The sequence below is a fragment of the Ranitomeya imitator genome, chromosome 3 (genome assembly GCF_032444005.1).
Source record: "Ranitomeya imitator isolate aRanImi1 chromosome 3, aRanImi1.pri, whole genome shotgun sequence".
Taxonomy (NCBI): Eukaryota; Metazoa; Chordata; class Amphibia; order Anura; family Dendrobatidae; genus Ranitomeya; species Ranitomeya imitator.
In genome coordinates, this window is record NC_091284.1 from 826,251,117 (window position 1) to 826,274,061 (window position 22,945).

Consider the following 22,945-nt stretch of genomic DNA (forward strand, 5'->3'; position numbering starts at 1 on the left):
ATCAGGAATTTATCCAGGTATTCTCGGAAGATGTCATGCATAAAGGACTGAAATACTGATGGAGCCTTGGAAAGCCCGAATGGCATAACCAGGTACTCAAAATGGCTCTCGGGCGTATTAAATGCTGTTTTCCATTCATCGCCCCGTTTAATACGCACAAGATTATACGCCCCTCGAAGATCTATCTTGGTGAACCAACTAGCCCCCTTAATACGAGCAAACAAATCAGACCGCAACGGCAAAGGATACTGAAATTTGACTGTAATTTTATTAAGAAGGCGGTAATCAATACAAGGTCTCAAAGAACCATCCTTCTTGGACACAAAAAAGAACCCTGCTCCTAACGGTGATGACGATGGGCGAATATGGCCTTTCTCCAAGGATTCCTTTATATAACTCCGCTGTTGTGAATTCTGTGGCAGAGCTCCCTCCTGTGGTCACAAGTGGTACTTCGGCTGATTCTCTCTGTAAGCTTCCGTTGGTGGAGGGAAGTGGTACTGCGGCTTCTGAGTTTCCTCCCTCAGGTGATGTGGTGAGGTCGTTAGGTGCTGCTCTACTTAACTCCACCTAGTGCTTTGATCCTGGCTTCCTGTCAATGTTCCAGTATTGGACTTGTTTTCCTCCTGGATCGTTCCTGTGGCCTGCTGCTCTGCATAGCTAAGTTTTCCTTTGCTATTTTGTTTGCTTTTCTTCTGTCCAGCTTATCTATTTGTTTGCTGGAAGCTCTGGGACGCAGAGGGTGTACCTCCGTGCCGTTAGTTCAGTACGGAGGGTCTTTTTGCCCCCTTTGCGTGGTTTTTAGGGTTTTGTGTTGACCGCAAAGTTACCTTTCCTATCCTCGCTCTGTTCAGAAAGTCGGGCCTCACTTTGCTATATCTATTTCATCTCTACGTTTGTCTTTTCATCTTACTCACAGTCATTATATGTGGGGGGCTGCCTTTTCCTTTGGGGTATTTCTCTGAGGCAAGGTAGGCTTATTTTCTATCTTCAGGCTAGCTAGTTTCTCAGGCTTTGCCGAGTTGCATAGGTAGCGTTAGGCGCAATCCACGGCTGCCTCTAGTGTTGTTGGATAGGATTAGGGATTGCGGTCAACAGAGTTCCCACGTCTCAGAGCTCGTTCTATGTTTTTGGATTATTGTCAGATCACTGTATGTGCTCTGACCTCTATGTTCACTGTGGTACTGAATTGCCTAATCACAACACTCCACATAGCGGCGTGTTCTGGCACAGATAAAATGAACAATCGGCCCTTAGGAAACTTACTACCAGGAATCAAATTAATTGCACAATCGCAATCCCTATGAGGAGGTAGGGCACTGGTTTTGGGCTCATCAAATACATCCCGATAATCCGACAAAAATTCTGGAACTTCAGAAGGAGTGGAAGAAGAAATAGACAAAAATGGAACATCACCATGTACCCCCTGGCAACCCCAGCTGGACACAGACATAGATTTCCAGTCCAATACTGGATTATGAACCTGTAGCCATGGCAACCCCAAAACGACCAAATCATGCAGATTATGCAACACCAGAAAGCGGATATCCTCCTGATGTGCAGGAGCCATGCACATGGTCAATTGGGTCCAGTACTGAGGCTTATTCTTGGCCAAAGGCGTAGCATCAATTCCTCTCAATGGAATAGGACACTGCAAGGGCTCCAAGAAAAAACCACAGCGCCTAGCATACTCCAAGTCCATCAAATTCAGGGCAGCGCCTGAATCCACAAATGCCATAACAGAATAGGATGACAAAGAGCAAATCAGAGTAACGGACAATAGAAATTTAGACTGTACCGTACCAATGGTGGCAGACCTAGCGAACCGCTTAGTGCGCTTAGGACAATCGGAGATAACATGAGTGGAATCACCACAGTAAAAACATAGCCCATTCCGATGTCTGTGTTCTTGCCGTTCAGCTCTGGTCAAAGTCCTATCACATTGCATAGGCTCAGGCCCATGCTCAGATAGTACCGCCAAATGGTGCACAGCTTTACGCTCACGCAAGCGTCGATCGATCTGAATGGCCAAAGACATAGACTCATTCAGACCAGCAGGCATGGGAAATCCCACCATGACATCCTTAAGGGCTTCAGAAAGACCCTTTCTGAAGATTGCTGCCAGGGCACATTCATTCCACTGAGTGAGCACAGACCACTTTCTAAACTTCTGACAATATATCTCCGCTTCATCCTGACCCTGACACAGAGCCAGCAAGATTTTCTCTGCCTGATCCACTGAATTAGGTTCGTCATAAAGCAATCCAAGCGCCACGAAAAACGCATCAACATCACGCAATGCCGGATCTCCTTGCGCAAGGGAAAATGCCCAGTCTTGAGGGTCACCACGCAACAAAGAAATAATGATCTTTACTTGTTGAACAGGGTCAACCTGAGGAGCGAGGTTTCAAGGAAAGAAACAATTTACAATTATTTTTGAAATTCAAGAACTTAGATCTATCACAAAAAAACAAATCAGGAATTGGAATCCTAGGCTCTGACATCGGATTCTAAACCACAAAATCTTTAATGTTTTGCACCCTTGTAGTGAGATTATCCATCCAAGAGGACAGACCTTGAATGTCCATGTTTACACCTGTGTCCTGAACCACCCAGAGGTAAAGGGGAAAAGAGAGACAAAACACACTGCAAAGAAAAAAAAATGGTCTCAGAACTTCTCTTATCCCTCTATTGAGATGCATTAGTACTTTGGGCCACCTGTACTGTTATGACCTGGTGGTCAGGACAATAATGGACCTGGTGGTTAAGAGCACACGGAATGACCTGATAGTTACTGATAATTAAGGATGAGCTCTGGGACGTGGGAACTCTGCTGACCGCAATCCCTAATCCTATCAAACACACTAGAAATAGCCGTGGATTGCGCCTAACGCTCCCTATGCAACTTGGCACAGCCTAAGGAACTAGCTAGCCCTGAAGATAGAAAAATAAAGCCTACCTTGCCTCAGAGAAATTCCCCAAAGGAAAAGGCAGCCCCCCACATATAATGACTGTGAGTAAAGATGAAAATACAAACACAGAGATTAAATAGATTTAGCAAAGTGAGGCCCGACTTACTGAACAGACTGAGGATAGGAAAGGTAGCTTTGCGGTCAGCACAAAAACCTACAAAAAGACCACGCAGAGGGCACAAAAAGACCCTCCGCACCGACTCACGGTGTGGAGGCGCTCCCTCTGCGTCCCAGAGCTTCCAGCAAGCAAGACAACAATAAAAATAGCAAGCTGGACAGAAAAATAGCAAACCAAAGAAAATACAAGCAGGAACTTAGCTTCTGCTGGGAAGACAGGTCACAAGAACGATCCGGGAGTGAACAAGACCAATACTGGAACATTGACAGGTGGCATGGAGCAAAGATCTAAGTGGAGTTAAATAGAGCAGCCAGCTAACGAATTAACCTCGTCACCTGTGGAAGGAAACTAAGAAACACCCACCAGAGGAAGTCCATGGACAGAACCAGCCGAAGTACCATTCATGACCACAGGAGGGAGCCCGACAACAGAATTCACAACAGATCACCACTGTATTTGCCACTAGGCACTTGAGGGCACGTGCCTAGGGCGGGACAATGCGGGGGGCGGCACCTGAGCAAAGTTTTTGTTTTTCTTTATTTAAGTCCTGGGTCACCTCCCAAACCGCCCGCCCCCCGCGGGCCTTGCATACAGGAGGAGGGGGGGGGGAATATGAGCCATGCATACAGGAGGAGGGGGGGGAAATATGAGCCATGCATACAGGAGGAGGGAGGGATATGAGCCATGCATACAGGGGGGAATATGAGCCATGCATACAGGAGGGGGGATATGAGCCATGCATACAGGAGTTGGGGGAATATGAGCCATGCATATGGGATGGGAGGGAGATGAGCCATGCATAGGGGGGAATATGAGCCATGCATACAGGAGGAGGGGGGATATGAGCCATGCATACAGGAGGGGGGGAATATGAGCCATGCATACTGGGGGGATATGAACCATGCATATAGGAGGGGGGAATATGACCCATGCTCACAGGACGGGGGGAATATTAGCCATGCATATGGGATGGGAGGGAGATGAGCCATGCATACAGGAGGGGGGATATGAGCCATGCATACAGGAGGGGGGATATCAGCCATGCATATGGGATGGGAGGTAGATGAGCCATGCATACAGGATGGGGGGGGGAATATGAGCCATGCATACAGGAGGGGGGGATATGAGCCATGCATATGGGATGGGAGGGAGATGAGCCATGCATGCAGGAGGGGGGATTTGAGCCATGCATACAGGATGTAGGGGAGATGAGCCATGCATACAAGATGGAAGGGGGGCATTATACAGTATTGAGCATCATGTGTACCACGTGACCGCTCACTCAGGACGAGCTGCGGACGCTGAGACCAGGCATCGCTGGAGCAGGGTGAGTATGACATCTTCAAGGAGGGTGGGAGGCAGGCAGGGGAGCAGGCGGGCTGTCGGGGGGGGGGCTTGGGGGGCGGTTGGTTGGGAGGTAACCCAGGACTTAAATAAATAAAAAAAAACCTTGCTCAGGTGCCGCCCCCCGCATTGTCCCGCCCTAGGCACGTGCCCTCAAGTGCCTAGTGGCAAATACGGCCGTGTGTTGTGAATTCTGTTGTCGAACTCCCTCCTGTGGTCGTGAATGGTACTTCGGCGAGTTCTGTCTATGGGCTCCCTCTGGTGGCTTTGAGTGAAGCTGCTGCTTCTGAGGTTCCTTACACAGGTGACGTGGGTTATCCTTTGGTTGGCTGCTCTATTTAACTCCTCTCAGATCATTACTCCATACCAGCTGTCAATGTTTTTGCATTCGTTCAGTTCGCTCCTGGATCTCTCTGGTGACCTGCATTCTCCTGCAGAAGCTAAGTTCCTTATAGTCTTATTTTGTTCTCTGTTTTCTTGTCCAGCTGGTTTTCATGATTTTGTCTTGCTAGCTGGAAGCTGTGGGATACAGAGTGGCCCCTCCGCACCGTGAGTCGGTGCGGAGGTATTTTTTGCACACTCTGCGTGGTCTTTTGTAGGTTTTTGTGCTGATCGCAAAGTTACCTTTCCTATCCTCTGTCTATTTAGTAAGTCTGGCCTCCCTTTGCTGAAACCTGTTTCATCTCTGCGTTTGTGACTTTCATCTTACTCTCAGTCAATATATGTGGGGGGTTTCATTTACCTTTGGGGAATTTCTCTGAGGCAAGGTAGGCTTTATTTTCTATCTCTAGGGCTAGATAGTTCTTAGGCTGTGACGAGGCGCCTAGGTTTGGTCAGGAGCGCTCCACTGCTATTTCTAGTGTGTGTGATAGGATTAGGGCTTGCGGTCAGCAGAGCTCCCACAGCCCAGAGCTCGTCCTGTATGAGGTTTAATTATCAGGTTATTCCGGGTGCTCCTAACCACCAGGTCATAACAGTACAGCTGGCCAAAAATATTAATGCATCTCAATAGAGGGATAAGAGAACTTCTGAGACCATTTTTTTTTCTTTGCACTGTGTTTTGTCTTTCTTTTCCCCTAGACCTTTGGGTGGTTCAGGACCCAGGTGTAGATATGGACATTCAAGGTCTGTCCTCTTGTGTGGATCATCTCACTGCAAGGGTACAAAACATTCAAGATTTTGTGGTTCAGAATCCTATGTTAGAGCCTAGAATTCCTATTCCTGACTTATTTTCTGGGGATAGATCTAGGTTCTTGAATTTCAAAAATAATTGTAAACTGTTTCTAGCTTTGAAACCCCGCTCATCTGGTGACCCCGTTCAACAGGTAAAAATCATTATTTCTTTGTTACGTGGTGACCCTCAAGACTGTGCATTTTCCCTTGCGCCAGGAGATCCTGCATTGCGTGATGTTGATGCGTTTTTTCTGGCGCTTGGATTGCTTTATGATGAACCAAATTCAGTGGATCAGGCAGAGAAAATCTTGTTGGCTTTGTGTCAGGGACAGGATGAAGCGGAGGTGTACTGTCAGAAGTTTAGAAAGTGGTCTGTGCTTACTCAGTGGAATGAATGTGCCCTGGCGGCAATTTTCAGAAAGGGTCTTTCTGAAGCCCTTAAGGATGTCATGGTGGGATTTCCCACGCCTGCTGGTCTGAATGAGTCTATGTCTTTGGCCATTCAGATCGATCGGCGCATGCGTGAGCGCAAAGCTGTGCACCATATGGCGGTATTCTCTGAGCATAGGCCTGAGCCTATGCAGTGTGATAGGACTTTCACCAGAGCTGAACGGCAAGAAAGCAGACGTCAGAATGGGCTGTGTTTTTACTGTGGTGAATCCACTCATGCTATCTCCGATTGTCCTAAGCGCACTAAGCGGTTTGCTAGGTCTGCCACCATTGGTACGGTACAGTCTAAATTTCTTTTGTCCGTTACTCTGATTTGCTCTCTGTCGTCCTATTCTGTTATGGCATTTGTGGATTCAGGCGCTGCCCTGAATTTGATGGACTTGGAGTTTGCCAGGCACTGTGGTTTTTTCTTGGAGCCCTTGCAGTATCCTATTCCATTGAGAGGAATTGATGCTACACCTTTGGCCAAGAATAAGCCTCAGTACTGGACTCAATTGACCATGTGCATGGCTCCTGCACATCAGGAGGATATTCGCTTTTTGGTGTTGCATAATCTGCATGATGTGGTCGTTTTGGGGTTGCCATGGCTACAGGTGCATAATCCAGTGTTGGATTGGAAATCTATGTCTGTGTCCAGCTGGGGTTGTCAGGGGGTACATGGTGATGTTCCATTGCTGTCAATTTCGCCATCCACTCCTTCTGAAGTCCCTGAGTTTTTATCAGATTACCGGGATGTATTTGAAGAGCCCAAATCTGGTGCCCTACCTCCTCATAGGGATTGCGACTGTGCTATTAATTTGACTCCTGGTAGTAAGTTTCCTAAGGGCCGTCTGTTTAATTTATCTGTGCCAGAGGACGCCGCTATGCGGAGTTATATAAAGGAATCCTTGGAGAAGGGTCATATTCGTCCGTCGTCGTCACCATTGGGAGCAGGGTTCTTTTTTGTGGCCAAGAAGGATGTTTCTTTGAGACCTTGTATTGATTACCGCCTTCTTTATAAGATCACGGTCAAATTTCAGTATCCTTTGCCGCTGCTGTCTGATTTATTTGCTCAGATTAAGGGGGCTAGTTGGTTCACCAAGATAGATCTTTGTGGTGCGTATAATCTTGTGCGAATTAAACAGGGTAATGAATGGAAAACGCATTTAATACGCCCGAGGGCCATTTTGAGTACCTGGTTATGCCATTCGGGCTTTCTAATGCTCCCTCTGTGTTTCAGTCCTTTATGCATGACATCTTCCGAGAGTACCTGGATAGATTCATGATTGTATATTTGGATGACATTTTGGTCTTTTCGGATGATTGGGAGTCTCATGTGAAGCAGGTCAGAATGGTGTTCCAGGTCCTTCGTGCGAATTCCTTGTTTGTGAAGGGGTCAAAGTGTCTCTTTGGAGTTCAGAAGGTTTCATTTTTGGGTTTCATTTTTTCCCCTTCTACTATCGAGATGGACCCTGTTAAAGTTCAGGCCATTTACGATTGGACTCAGCCGACATCTGTGAAGAGCTTACAGAAGTTCCAGGGCTTTGCTAATTTTTATCGTCGCTTCATCGCTAATTTTTCCAGTATTGCTAAACCGTTGACTGATTTGACCAAGAAAGGTGCTGATGTGGTCAATTGGTCCTCTGCGGCTGTAGAGGCTTTTCAGGAGTTGAAGCGTCGTTTTGCTTCTGCCCCTGTGTTGTGCCAGCCAGATGTTTCGCTCCCTTTTCAGGTTGAGGTTGATGCTTCTGAAATTGGAGCAGGGGCTGTTTTGTCGCAAAGAAGTTCTGATGGCTCGGTGATGAAACCCTGTGCCTTCTTTTCTAAAAAATTCTCGCCTGTTGAGCGCAATTATGATGTGGGCAATCGGGAGTTGTTGGCCATGAAGTGGGCATTCGAGGAGTGGCGACATTGGCTTGAAGGAGCTAAACATCGTGTGGTGGTCTTGACGGATCACAAGAATTTGACTTATCTCGAGTCTGCCAAACGGTTGAATCCTAGACAGGCTCGATGTTCGCTCTTTTTCTCCCGTTTTGATTTTGTTGTTTCATACCTTCCGGGATCTAAGAATGTGAAGGCTGACGCCCTGTTAAGGAGTTTTGTGCCTGACTCTCCGGGTGTTCCGGAGCCGGCGGGTATTCTTAAAGAAGGGGTAATTTTGTCTGCCATTTCCCCTGATTTGCGGCGTGTGCTGCAAAAGTTTCAGGCTGATAGACCTGACCGTTGTCCTACGGAGAAACTGTTTGTCCCTGATAGATGGACTAGTAGAGTTATCGCTGAGATTCATTGTTCAGTGTTGGCTGGTCATCCTGGAATCTTTGGTACCAGAGATTTGGTGGCTAGATCCTTTTGGTGGCCTTCTTTGTCACGGGATGTGCGTTCTTTTGTGCAGTCCTGTGGGACTTGTGCTCAGGCTAAACCCTGCTGTTCTCGTGCCAGTGGGTTGCTTTTGCCCTTGCCGATCCCGAAGAGGCCCTGGATGCATATTTCCATGGATTTTATTTCTGATCTCCCTGTTTCTCAAAAGATGTCGGTCATTTGGGTGGTTTGTGATCGCTTCTCTAAGATGGTCCATTTGGTACCCTTGTCTAAATTGCCTTCCTCCTCTGATTTGGTGCCATTGTTTTTCCAGCATGTGGTTGGTTTGCATGGCATTCCAGAGAACATCGTCTCGGACAGAGGTTCCCAGTTTGTTTCGAGGTTTTGGCGGTCCTTTTGCGCTAAGATGGGCATTGATTTGTCTTTTTCTTCGGCTTTCCATCCTCAGACTAATGGCCAAACCGAACGAACTAATCAGACTTTGGAGACATATCTGAGATGCTTTGTTTCTGCTGATCAGGATGATTGGGTGTCCTTCTTGCCTTTAGCTGAGTTCGCCCTTAATAATCGGGCCAGCTCGGCTACTTTAGTTTCTCCTTTTTTCTGTAATTCTGGTTTCCATCCTCGTTTCTCTTCAGGGCAGATTGAGCCTTCGGACTGTCCTGGTGTAGATGCGGTGGTGGACAGGTTGCAGCAGATTTGGACTCATGTGGTGGACAATTTGACATTGTCCCAGGAGAAGGCTCAACGTTTCGCTAACCGCCGGCGTTGTGTTGGTCCCCGACTTCGTGTTGGGGATTTGGTTTGGTTGTCATCTCGTCACGTTCCTATGAAGGTTTCCTCTCCTAAGTTTAAGCCTCGTTTCATTGGGCCATACAAGATTTCTGAAGTTCTTAATCCTGTGTCATTTCGTTTGGACCTTCCAGCTTCTTTTGCCATCCATAATGTGTTCCATAGGTCGTTATTGCGGAGATACGTGGCGCCTATGGTTCCCTCCGTTGATCCTCCTGCCCCGGTGTTGGTCGAGGGGGAGTTGGAGTATGTGGTGGAGAAGATTTTGGATTCTCGTGTTTCGAGACGGAAACTCCAGTACCTGGTCAAGTGGAAGGGTTATGGTCAGGAAGATAATTCCTGGGTTTTTGCCTCATGTTCATGCTGCCGATCTGGTTTGTGCCTTTCATTTGGCTCATCCTAATCGGCCTGGGGGCTCTGGTGAGGGTTCGGTGACCCTTCCTCAAGGGGGGGGTACTGTTGTGAATTCTGTTGTCGAACTCCCTCCTGTGGTCGTGAATGGTACTTCGGCGAGTTCTGTCTATGGGCTCCCTCTGGTGGCTTTGAGTGAAGCTGCTGCTTCTGAGGTTCCTTACACAGGTGACGTGGGTTATCCTTTGGTTGGCTGCTCTATTTAACTCCTCTCAGATCGTTACTCCATGCCAGCTGTCAATGTTTTTGCATTCGTTCAGTTCGCCCCTGGATCTCTCTGGTGACCTGCCTTCTCCTGCAGAAGCTAAGTTCCTTATAGTCTTATTTTGTTCTCTGTTTTCTTGTCCAGCTGGTTTTCATGATTTTGTCTTGCTAGCTGGAAGCTGTGGGATACAGAGTGGCCCCTCCGCACCGTGAGTCGGTTTTCCGAGGTCTTTTTTGCACACTCTGTGTGGTCTTTTGTAGGTTTTTGTGCTGATCGCAAAGTTACCTTTCCTATCCTCTGTCTATTTAGTAAGTCTGGCCTCCCTTTGCTGAAACCTGTTTCATCTCTGCGTTTGTGACTTTCATCTTACTCACAGTCAATATGTGTGGGGGGCTTTATTTACCTTTGGGGAATTTCTCTGAGGCAAGGTAGGCTTTATTTTCTATCTCTAGGGCTAGATAGTTCTTAGGCTGTGACGAGGCGCCTAGGTCTGGTCAGGAGCTCTCCACGGCTATTTTTAGTGTGTGTGATAGGATTAGGGCTTGCGGTCAGCAGAGCTCCCACATCCCAAAGCTCGTCCTGTATGAGGTTTAATTATCAGGTTATTCCGGGTGCTCCTAACCACCAGGTCATAACAGCCGTGACTGTTGTGAATTCTGCTCTTGGGTTCCCTCCAGTGGTTGTTGGTGGGAATGCAGTTGTCTCTGAGTCGCAGTCCTGGCCAGGTGTATCGGATAATTACAATTCTGACTGGGATATTTAGGTGTGCAGGATCCTTTAGCCCTTGCCAGTTGTCAATGTTCCTTGTGAAGTGTTGGATCTCTTTCTGGCTTCTCCTGCTTGCTGCCAAATTCAGCAAAGATAAGTGTTTTGTTTTTGTATCTGTGGCACACTGCTGTGTGCTTGTTTCAGTTTATTCCTGCTCTGTTTGTAGGACTCACTGGAGTTGCAGATATACGCTGGATTTTTTTTAAGGGTTTTAATACTGACCGCACAGAACTCTGTCCTATCCTGTCCTATCTAGCTAGAGTGGCCTCCTGTGCTAAATCCTGTTTTTTTCTGCCTGTATATGTTTTTTCCTCTCCGACTCACCGCCAATATTTGTGGGGGGCTGTCTATCCTTTGGGGATTTTCTCTGAGGCAAGATAGTATTCCGATTTCCATCTTTAGGGGTATTTAGTCCTCCGGCTGTGACGAGGTGTCTAGGTGTGTTAGGTACACTCCACGGCTACTTCTAGTTGCGGTGTTAAGTTCAGGTTTGCGGTCAGTATAGTGGCCACTTTCTCCAGTGAAAGTTCTCATGCAGCTCCAAGGTCACCAGATCATAACAGTACAACTGGCCCACAATGAGTTAAATGCATCCCAGAAGAAGGGAAGGAAGCTCTTGAGCCATTTTTTTTTTCTCCAGTCTGTTTTGTGTTCTCTTCCCTCTTAATATCTGGGTGGCTGAGGAGCCTGGTGCAAGCATGAATGTTCAGGAATTAGCTTCTCGTGTAGACCAGCTTGCTGCTAGGGTGCAAGGTATTTCTGATTATATTGTTCAGACTCCTGCTTTAGAACCGAAGATTCCTACTCCTGATTTGTTTTCTGGTGACAGGTCTAAATTTTTGAGTTTTAAAAACAACTGTAAACTTTTTTTTGACCTGAGACCTCGATCCTCTGGTGATTTCATTCAGCAGGTAAAAATCGTAATCTCCCTGCTGCGTGGCGACCCGCAGGATTGGGCGTTTTCCCTGGAATCTGGGAATCCGGCTTTGCTTAATTTTGACTCCTTTTTTCAGGCTTTAGGACTATTATATGATGAACCTAATTCTGTGGATCAAGCTGAGAAGACCTTGTTGGCCCTGTCTCAGGGTCAAGAGGCGGCAGAATTGTATTGTCAGAAATTCAGAAAATGGTCTGTGTTGACTAAATGGAATAATGATGCTTTGGCGGCAATTTTCAGACGGGGGCGTTCGGAATCCGTTAAAGATGTTATGGTGGGGTTTCCCACGCCTTCCGGTCTGAGTGATTCTATGTCTCTGGCCATTCAGATTGACCGACGCCTGCGGGAGCGCAGAACTGTGCGCGCTGTGGCGTTATCCTCAGAGCAAATTTCTGAGCCTATGTAATGTGATAGAATTCTGTCTAGAACGGAACGACAAAGTTTCAGAAGTCAAAATAGGTTGTGTTATTATTGTGGCGACGCTTCTCATGTCATTTCTGTCTGCCCTAAGCGAACAAAGAGGATCGCCAGTTCAATTACCATCAGTACTGTACAACTTAAATTTCTGTTATCTGTGTCCTTGATCTGCTCATTGTCATCATTTTCTGTCATGGCGTTTGTGGATTCAGGCGCCGCCTTGAATTTAATGGATTTTGAGTTTGCCAAGCGTTGTGGTTTTCCCTTGCAGCCTTTGCAGAACCCTATTCCTTTAAGGGGCATTGATGCTACACCCTTGGCTAAAAATAAGCCCCAGTTTTGGACACAGGTGACCATGCGCATGGCGCCAGCCCATCAGGAAGATTGCCGATTTCTGGTGTTGCATAACTTGCATGATTCTATCATGCGGGGTTTTCCATGGTTGCAGGTACATAATCCTGTGTTGGACTGGAAGTCCATGTCAGTGACTAGTTGGGGTTGTCAGGGGGTTCATAATGATGTTCCTTTGATGTCAATCTCCTCTTCTTCACCTTCTGAGATTCCAGAGTTTTTGTCTGATTTTCAGGATGTATTCGATGAGCCCAAGTCCAGTTTTCTTCCACCGCACAGCGACTGTGATTGTGCTATTGACTTGATTCCAGGCTGTAAGTTTCCTAAGGGTCGACTTTTTAATCTATCTGTGCCTGAACATACCACCATGCGGAGCTATATTAAGGAGTCTTTGGAGAAAGGGCATATTCGGCCATCTTCTTCACTGTTGGGAGCGGGGTTCTTTTTTGTTGCTAAAAAAGATGGTTCCTTGAGACCCTGTATAGATTATCGCCTCTTGAATAAAATCACGGTCAAGTTTCAATACCCTTTACCTTTGCTTTCCGATTTGTTTGCTAGGATTAAGGGAGCTAGTTGGTTTACCAAGATTGACCTTCGAGGGGCATATAATCTTGTTCGTATTAAGCAGGGTGATGAATGGAAAACTGCGTTTAACACGCCCGAAGGCCATTTTGAATACCTTGTGATGCCATTCGGACTCTCTAATGCTCCATCTGTTTTTCAGTCCTTCATGCATGATATCTTCCGGACTTATCTTGATAAATTCTTGATTGTATATTTGGACGATATTTTGATTTTTTTCGATGATTGGGAGTCTCATGTGCAACAGGTCAGGATGGTATTTCAGATCCTTTGTGACAATGCCCTGTTTGTGAAAGGGTCTAAGTGTCTCTTTGGGGTGCAGAAAGTCTCTTTTTTAGGCTTCATTTTTTCTCCTTCGTCTATAGAGATGGATCCGATTAAGGTTCAGGCCATTCATGATTGGATTCAGCCCACATCTGTGAAGAGCCTTCAGAAATTTTTGGGTTTTGCAAATTTTTATCGCCGTTTCATTGCTAATTTTTCCAGCGTGGTTAAACCCTTGACCAATTTGACGAAGAAGGGCGCTGATGTGGCGAATTGGTCCTCTGCGGCTGTCTCTGCCTTTCAGGAGCTTAAACGTCGATTTACTTCTGCTCCAGTGTTGCGCCAACCGGATGTTTCTCTTCCGTTTCAGGTTGAGGTTGACACTTCTGAGATTGGGGCAGGGGCCGTTTTGTCTCAGAGGGATCCTGTTGGTTCCTTAATGAAACCGTGTGCCTTCTTTTCCCGTAAGTTTTCGCCTGCTGAACGCAATTATGATGTCGGCAATCGGGAGTTGGCTATGAAGTGGGCGTTTGAGGAGTGGCGACATTGGCTTGAGGGAGCTAAGCACCGTATTGTGGTCTTGACCGATCATAAGAATTTGATTTACCTCGAGTCTGCTAAACGGCTGAATCCTAGACAGGCTCGATGGTCCTTGTTTTTTTCCCGTTTTGATTTCGTGGTCTCGTACCTTCCGGGTTCTAAGAATATTAAGGCTGATGCCCTCTCTGGGAGTTTTTTGCCTGATTCTCCTGAGGTCTTAGAGCCGGTCGGTATTCTGAAAGAGGGGGTGGTCCTTTCTGCCATTTCCCCTGATTTACGACGGGTTCTTCTGGAATTTCAGGTTGGCAAACCTGACCGCTGTCCTGTGGGGAAATTGTTTGTTCCTGACAGATGGACTAGTAGAGTGATTTCTGAGGTTCACTGTTCCGTGTTGGCCGGTCATCCTGGCATTTTTGGTACCAGAGATTTGGTTGGTAGGTCCTTTTGGTGGCCTTCATTGTCACATGATGTGCATTCTTTTGTGCAGTCCTGTGGGACTTGTGCGCGGGCCAAGCCTTGTTGTTCCCGTGCTAGTGGGTTGCTTTTGCCATTGCCAGTCCCTGAGAGGCCCTGGACGCATATTTCGATGGATTTTATTTCTGATCTTCCAATCTCCCAGAAGATGTCTGTTATCTGGGTTGTTTGTGACCGGTTCTCTAAGATGGTTCATTTGGTGCCCTTACCTAAATTGCCTTCCTCTTCTGATTTGGTTCTGTTGTTCTTTCAGCATGTGGTTCGTTTGCATGGTATTCCGGAGAATATTGTTTCCGACAGAGGTTCCCAGTTTGTTTCTAGGTTTTGGCGGGCCTTTTGTGCTAGGCTGGGCATTGATTTGTCTTTTTCTTCTGCATTTCATCCTCAGACAAATGGCCAGACCGAGCGTACTAATCAGACTTTGGAGACTTATTTGAGATGCTTTGTGTCTGCTGATCAGGATGATTGGGTGGCCTTCTTGCCATTGGCCGAGTTTGCCCTTAATAATCGGGCTAGTTCTGCTACCTTGGTTTCGGCTTTCTTTTGTAATTTTGGTTTTCATCCTCGTTTTTCTTCTGGGCAGGTTGAGCCTTCTGACTGTCCTGGTGTGGATTCTGTGGTCGACAGGTTGCAGCAGATTTGGGCTCATGTGGTGGACAAGTTGGTGTTGTCTCAAGAGGAGGCTCAACGTTTTGCTAATCGTCGTCGGTGTGTTGGTTCCCCGGCTTTGGGTTGGGGATCTGGTCTGGTTGTCTTCCCGTCATGTTCCTATGAAGGTTTCTTCTCCTAAGTTTAAACCTTGGTTTATTGGTCCTTATAGGATTTCTGAGATTATTAATCCGGTATCTTTTCGACTGGCGCTTCCGGCCTCTTTTGCTTTCCATAATGTCTTCCATAGATCTTTGTTGCGGAAATATGTGGAGCCCGTTGTTCCCTCTGCTGATCCTCCGGCCCCTGTGTTGGTTGATGGGGAGTTGGAATATGTTGTTGAGAAGATTTTGAATTCCCGTTTTTTGAGGCGGAAGCTTCAGTACCTGGTCAAATGGAAGGGTTATGGCCAGGAGGATAATTCTTGGGTTTTTGCCTCTGATGTCCATGCTGCTGATTTGGTCCGTGCCTTTCATCTGGCTCGTCCTGATCGTCCTGGGGGCCCTGGTGAGGGTTCGGTGACCCCTCCTCAAGGGGGGGTACGGTTGTGAATTCTGCTCTTGGGTTCCCTCCAGTGGTTGTTGGTGGGAATGCAGTTGTCTCTGACTCGCAGTCCTGGCCAGGTGTATCGGATAATTACAATTCTGACTGGGATATTTAGGTGTGCAGGATCCTTTAGCCCTTGCCAGTTGTCAATGTTCCTTGTGAATTGTTGGATCTCTTTCTGGCTTCTCCTGCTTGCTGCCAAATTCAGCAAAGATAAGTGTTTTGTTTTTGTATCTGTGGCACACTGCTGTGTGCTTGTTTCAGTTTATTCCTGCTCTGTTTGTAGGATTCACTGGAGTTGCAGATATACGCTCCTACATCTTTAGTTAGATGTAGGAAGTTTTTTGTATATTCTGCTGTGGATTTTTTGAAGGGTTTTAATACTGACCGCACAGAACTCTGTCCTATCCTGTCCTATCTAGCTAGAGTGGCCTCCTGTGCTAAATCCTGTTTTTTCTGCCTGTGCATGTTTTTTCCTCTCCGACTCACCGCCAATATTTGTGGGGGGCTGTCTATCCTTTGGGGATTTTCTCTGAGGCAAGATAGTATTCCGATTTCCATCTTTAGGGGTATTTAGTCCTCCGGCTGTGACGAGGTGTCTAGGTGTGTTAGGTACACTCCACGGCTACTTATAGTGGCGGTGTTAAGTTCAGGTTTCCGGTCAGTATAGTGGCCACTTTCTCCAGTGAAAGTTCTCATGCAGCTCCAAGGTCACCGGATCATAACACCTGACTATGGAGCATCATGTGTGGCCATTATACAGTATGGAGCATCATGTGTGGCCATTATACAGTATTGAGCATCATGTGGAGTCATTATACAGTATGGAGCATCATGTATGGCCATTATACAGTATGGAGCATCATGTGTGGCCATTATACAGTATTGAGCATCATGTGGGGCCATTATACAGTATTGAACATCATGTGGGGTCATTATACAGTATGGAGCATCATGTGTAGCCATTATACAGTAAGGAGCATCATGTGTGGCCAATGGAAATTATACAGTATTGAGCATCATGTGTGGCCATTATACAGTATGGAGCATCATGTGTGGCCATTATACAGTATTGAGCATCATGTGGGGCCATTATACAGTATTGAACATCATGTGGGGTCATTATACAGTATGGAGCATCATGTGTAGCCATTATACAGTATGGAGCATCATGTGTGGCCATTATACAGTATTGAGCATCATGTGTGGCCATTATACAGTATTGAGCATCATGTGTGGCCAGTATACAGTATGGAGCATCATGTGTGGCCATTATACAGTATTGAGCATCATGTGTGGCCATGATACACTATGGAGCATCATGTGTGGCCATTATACAGTATTGAGCATCATGTGGGATCATTATACAGTATGGAGAACTGTGTGTGGCCATTATACAGTATGTAGCATCATGTGTGGCCATTTTACAGTATGGAGCATCATGTGTGGCCATTATACAGTATGGAGCATCATGTGTGGCCATTATACAGTATGGAGCATCATGTGTGGCCATTATGCAGTATTGAGCATCATGTGTGGCTATTATACAGTATTGAGCATCATGTGGGATCATTATACGGTATGGAGAACTGTGTGTGGCCATTATACAGTATGGAGCATCATGTGTGGCCATTTTACAGTGTGGAGCATCATGTGCGGCCATTATACAGTATTGAGCATCATGTGTGGCCATTATACAGTATTGTGCATCATGTGTGGCCATTATACAGTATTGAGCATCATGTGTGGCCATGATACACTATGGAGCATCATGTGTGGCCATTATACAGTATTGAGCATCATGTGGGATCATTATACAGTATGGAGAACTGTGTGTGGCCATTATACAGTATGTAGCATCATGTGTGGCCATTTTACAGTATGGAGCATCATGTGTGGCCATTATACAGTATTGAGCATCATGTGTGGCCATTATACAGTATGGAGCATCATGTGTGGCCATTATACAGTATTGAACATCATGTGTGGCCATTATACAGTATTGAGCATCACTTGTGGCCATTATACAGTATTGAGCATCATGTGTGGCCATTATACAGTATTGAGCATCATGTGTAGCAATTATACACTATGGAGCATCATGTGTGGCCATTATACAGTATTGATCATCATGTGGGATCATTATACAGTATGGAGAACTGTGTGTGGCCATTATACAGTATGGAGCATCATGTGTGGCGATTTTACAGTATGGAGCATCATGTGTGGCGATTTTACAGTATGGAGCATCATGTGTGGCCATTATACAGTATTGAGCATCATGTGTGGCCATTATACAGTATGGAGCATCATGTGTGGCCATTATACAGTATGGAGCATCATGTGTGGCCATTATACAGTATGGAGCATCATGTGTGGCCATTATACAGTATTGATTTCATGTAATGGAAATCACCGCACACTCAGAACCGGTATGATGCAAAATATTACACAAGTTTATTGTGTTCACAGTCAATGTTGCCACAAAGAAAACGTGTTGATAGAAACCCAACGTTTCGATCCTCCCGGGTCTTATTCATGGGGTTGCTTGTTTAACGATTCGACACATATAACAGTGGCAGACGTAGAGCAGGAGCAAAGATCACTTGGCGTATGAATTGTCACTTTTGCAAGGATTGAAGCGGGGACAGGTGGATTCCCAGTGGGAGACTGTCACGTCCTGGATGGGTCTGTTGTGTCTGGTTGTCGCATGTGAGCGGCGCTCCCGCGCCCTGCTGGCTGTGGACATACAGTATGAAGCATCATGTGTGGCCATTATACAGTATGAAGCATCATGTGTGGCCATTATACAGTATGGAGCATCATGTGGGGCCATTATACAGTATTGAGCATCATGTGTGGCCTTTATACAGTATGGAGCACTGTGTGGACATATTTTTTTGTTTATAATTATTGTATATAAAACAGTGTGATCAGCAGTGCTAAATGGTTGTGGTTGGGACGTGGATATGGGTGTGACTAGTTATGAAATGGGTGTGGTCAGAGGTGTGGCCTAAAATTTGCCGCTACGCACGCCGCAAACTTTATACCTATTTCCCTTCTTCAAAAGTTGGGAGGTATGGTACCGCATTTGCCAGATCACGGCAAGTTCCGCAAATCCCATAGGGGATGAATGAGGCCGAACGCAGTGTTGCCATAAGTGATCCGTTACATGGCAGATGCAGAAAAACTGCCGGATCTGCTGCAAAAGGCGACTTTCACATCAGCGATTCTTGCCAAAGTCACTGCCGATATTGTCATACTCACCAAAAGGGGGAGGCAGCACTAAAAGTGCCTAGGGCAGCAGAAACTCTAAATGCGGCCCTTTTAAGAGCAGAAAAGAACACAGAGGAGATGGCCTGGGTGCCAAGAGGAACACTGAGGAGATGGCCTGGGTGCCAAGAGGAACGCTGAGGAGACAACCTGAGTGCCAAGAGAAATGCTAAGTAGACGGCCTCAGAGCAGAAAAGAATGCTGAGGAGATGGCCTGAGTGCCAAGATGAACACTGAGGAGATAGCCTGAATGCCAAGAGTGGATGATGCCACCCACAACGAAGGCTTATCGCCAAAACGATTGTCGAAAGTTGATGCCATTCCAGAAGTAGAGGATCTCTGATGGGTTTGTGCTTTACATAATTACTATTTATTTATATTTATACATTGTAATCCCACTGCACTGCTATCATGCTATTTCTAAAATATTGTATGAAAATATGTGATGTCTTCTCATACAATGTGTGTCGCCCTTCTCAACTGCTGTGTCCATTTCCCTGTTTTTTATTGTTTCCTTCAATAAAATTTTTGATACATACTCTACACCAGGGGTGTCAAACTGCATTCCTCAGGGGCTGCAAACAGGTCATGTTTTCAGGATTTCCTTGTACTGCACAGGTGATAATTTAATCACCTACACAAATAATGAGTTGGTGATTAAATTATCACCTGTGCAGTACAAGGAAATCCTGAAAACATGACCTGTTTGCAGCCCTTGAGGAATGCAGTTTGACACCCCTGCTCTACACCTTTGGGCTTAGGGCCATTTTTTCCTTGCTTGCTCTTCCATTTATTTTGGGTTTAGCCCCATATTTAATCCTCCCTTCTAGACCCCTTATACAATTCTTGGTTACGTGGCCTTATTGTTCTATTTGCTACATATTTTTTTATGTGAATATATTATGTGATTTTGTTTGTACCTTTCACGCTGAGTAGACAGAAAGAAACTCTGACGAGATGGCCTGAGGGCAGAGAGGAACGCTGAGGAGAAGGCCTCAGCGTGGAGAGGGATGCTGAGGAGATGGCCTGAGCTCGGAGAGGGAGGCTGAGGAGATGGCCTGAGCTCGGAGAGGGAAGCTGAGGAGATGGCCTGAGCTTGGAGAGGGAAGCTGAGGAGATGGCCTGAGCTCGGAGAGGGAGGCTGAGGAGATGGCCTGAGCTCGGAGAGGAACGCTGAGTAGATGGCCTGAGCTTGGAGAGGGAAGCTGAGGAGATGGCCTGAGCTCGGAGAGGAATGCTGAGGAGATTACCTGAGCATGGAGGGGGATGCTGAGGAGAAGGTTTGAGCACAGAGTGGAACGCTGAGGAGACCGCCTAAGAGCAAAGAGAAACACTGAGGATGTGGCCTGAGGGCAGAAAAGAATGCTGCAAAAATGACCTGTGGGCAGAAAGGAATGCTCAGGAGATGGCCTGAGTACCAAGCAGAACGCTGAGGAGATGGCCTGAGGGTAGAAAGGAATCCTGAGAAGACAGCCTGATTTCAGAGAGTAATGCTGAGGATATGACCTGATAGCAGAGATGAACACTGAGGAACAGAGAGATAAGCTGAAGGAACAGTTTGAGGACAGAGTGGAACACCGAGGAGGCATCCCCAGAGCCGAGAGGTACAGTGAGGATACAGTCTGAGGGCAGAAAAAAATGCTGAGCAGATGGCATGTGTGCCAAGACGAACACTGAAGATTTGGACTAGAAACAAAGAGGAATGCTCAGGAGATGGCTAGAGCAAAAGATCGCTGAACAGATGGTTTGAGGACAGAAAGGAGAGGAGATGGACAGAGATTGACCTCCATACAGTATAATGTCCCCCTCTCTTGCCTTCATATAATATAATGGTCCCCGTTGTAGCTGCTGTACAGTATAACCTCCCCTTCTGTGCATCCTATACAATAAAACAATCTGCTGACCCCATATAGTATAATATTCCCCTTCAAGTGTAAGAGGAAGTGATGGTACCCCTGAAGAGCCCCTGCGTAATGTGGAATGATTGAGGAAAGACTGCCAACTGCTGGCTGGATTAAACCATGCGGAAGCAACTAGCACCAGAAGAGTTGCAGGGGGAGCAAGTTCATATGCGGGACCCGATCAGGTGCTTTGTATGATGGATTTCCCAGATGTAAATGCAGCGCCCCAGAGATCTGGTCATTGCAGTATGACACTCTGCCACTAAGGGGAGTGATGGTACATCTGATGGCACTGAAGGAATTCTCCTGACCAGGTATCACCAGCACACATTACACTTCACACTCCGGCCACTAGGGGGAGCAAAAGGCTTTGTTTATTGGGCCCCTCCTCACACTGGTAAAACTAGGGGTTGGATAGGAAGTTAGTCAGAAGCTGACTGGGTTGGATTCAGGCAACATCCCGTGGCAGGGGGTGTTGCAGGGAGAAGATACAGGGGGGTCCCTGTCAGGCGTGGGAACCTGGCAGGTGCCTAGCGAACAGAGAAGAATGTAACGGAGCCGAGCCTGCACCAGCTGCGGCGGTATCCTAAGAAAGAGACAAGAAAGGAAGGAAATTGTGGAACAGTGTAAACGAGATCTAGCAAAAAGGAGTACCAGTAGGAGTCGTGCTGTGAGACCGAGGCAACATCCTACTGAGGCGCGTAGCCGGTGGCCAGAACACCGCGGGAGTAACTGACTCTAGGCCTTACTTCAAACTCCGCAGGACGGTTAATTATAGGTTGGCCGTCTACCTTAAATTTCCTAAGAAGACATAGGGGGCAACATTGGGAGAGGGGCATCTCTAGGGTCCCGGAAGACCTCCAAGCCTTCCCGTCATACGGGTGCGTCCTAGCCAAAACATACTAGGGGACGAGAAACTAGCAACATCTGGAACTAAAGAGAGAGAGCTGTAAAGAACGAACGAAACGAGAACAGCAGTTGTGAGGACTATTCCGAATGCTCAGCAGGGTAGAACTGCAACACACAGGCGCTAGTGGTGGGCAATGATTTCCATCTGCGAGGGAAACTCTGGAAGTGCCCATCAGACCGGCCAGTCTCTGATAGCCCTGTTAAACGTGCTCTGGATTGAGGATCCTGAAATCTTCAGTAAAGAGGTAAAGAGACTGCAACCTTGTGTCCTCGTTATTGCCTGCACCTCACACCATCACCATCTACCTAACTGGGAAGCCCTGGGGACATACTTCACCTGTGGGAAGGTATACCATCCAGCTGCCATTCCATCACCCCAGCGGACCGCACAGCAGCGTCGGTCACCCTGACCGAACACCACAGGTGGCGTCACGATCCCCTGACAGACTGCACCATCTTTATTGGACGCCCCTTAGCAGGGTCGCGGACCGGGTCTAGCCACCGTGACAGCCTCAGAACCAAACCAGAGAGGCCCGGTACCGAAACGTGTGGCCCTGTGTCTGGGAGCGATCCATAAAGGTCCTGTACGCTAAATTTCCAGAGGATTTGGTGCCAAGAAGAGGAGCGATATTGACGTGGGCCAGAGACGACGCTGAAAGCAGTGCGACAGGCCTCAGCTGAGAGTGTGTGCCGGCAGGGTGCAGGCTGCCGTCACACCGGGTCCGGACGCTGCCCATTGAAATCGAAAGACATGACTACGCCGGTGAAGGCCCTAAGAACAGACCTGCGCCACTGCATCGGTCAAGATCAGAACATTCACCCTACACTGGTCAAGATCCAGAACCCAGATGTTGCCCATCGAAAGCCAGGACCCAGGCCTCTCTTCCTCAGGCCTAGTAGGCACCCGCCGTTGGTCAAGCACCAAAGATCTTAAAGGAGGAGGATGCCTGCGGTTACCGAAGGAGGACATGAATGAGCTAGGCCGTTAATTTCAGCAATAACGTATGGTACCAGAGAGGCCCGGTACCAAAACGCGTGGCCCTGTGTCTGGGGGCGATCCAACTTGGCGTCACGAACATGATCATACTTAAGCCTGAGAAGCAGGTCATGTGTGCCTTGGAATTGTGATTGAAACGTGTTTGGACTGTGGTTATTGCAAAGACTGTGTATTGCTATCTGTCGCATGATTCCCGCCAAAACTGCCGCCATTGCTGTGCCACGAGGAGCGCAGGAGAAGAAGAAGGGCGTGGAAGTGGGCGTGAAAGAATTGAAGAGCGCGAAAGATAATGGCTGCCCAGTCTAAATATTTCTGTACCTTGAGGACGTGTCCGTCAGCAGCTGAGATCCGCCTCCTGATCCTCAATGGAGGGCGGAGAAACAAGAAACGAAACCGCCCACGAAGGAGAGAGCGGGAAAGAGACCAGGAAGTGAGCCACGTGGGAGACGACATGGCCAGCCGCCCGGGACCGGAGCGTGGGGTCGGAGCCGAGGACTCCGCCAGCTACCCAGAGAGATACTGCGGCCAGGCGTCACCTGTTGGCCCCGACTTCCTGCAGGCCAGAGTGGACGAGCTCA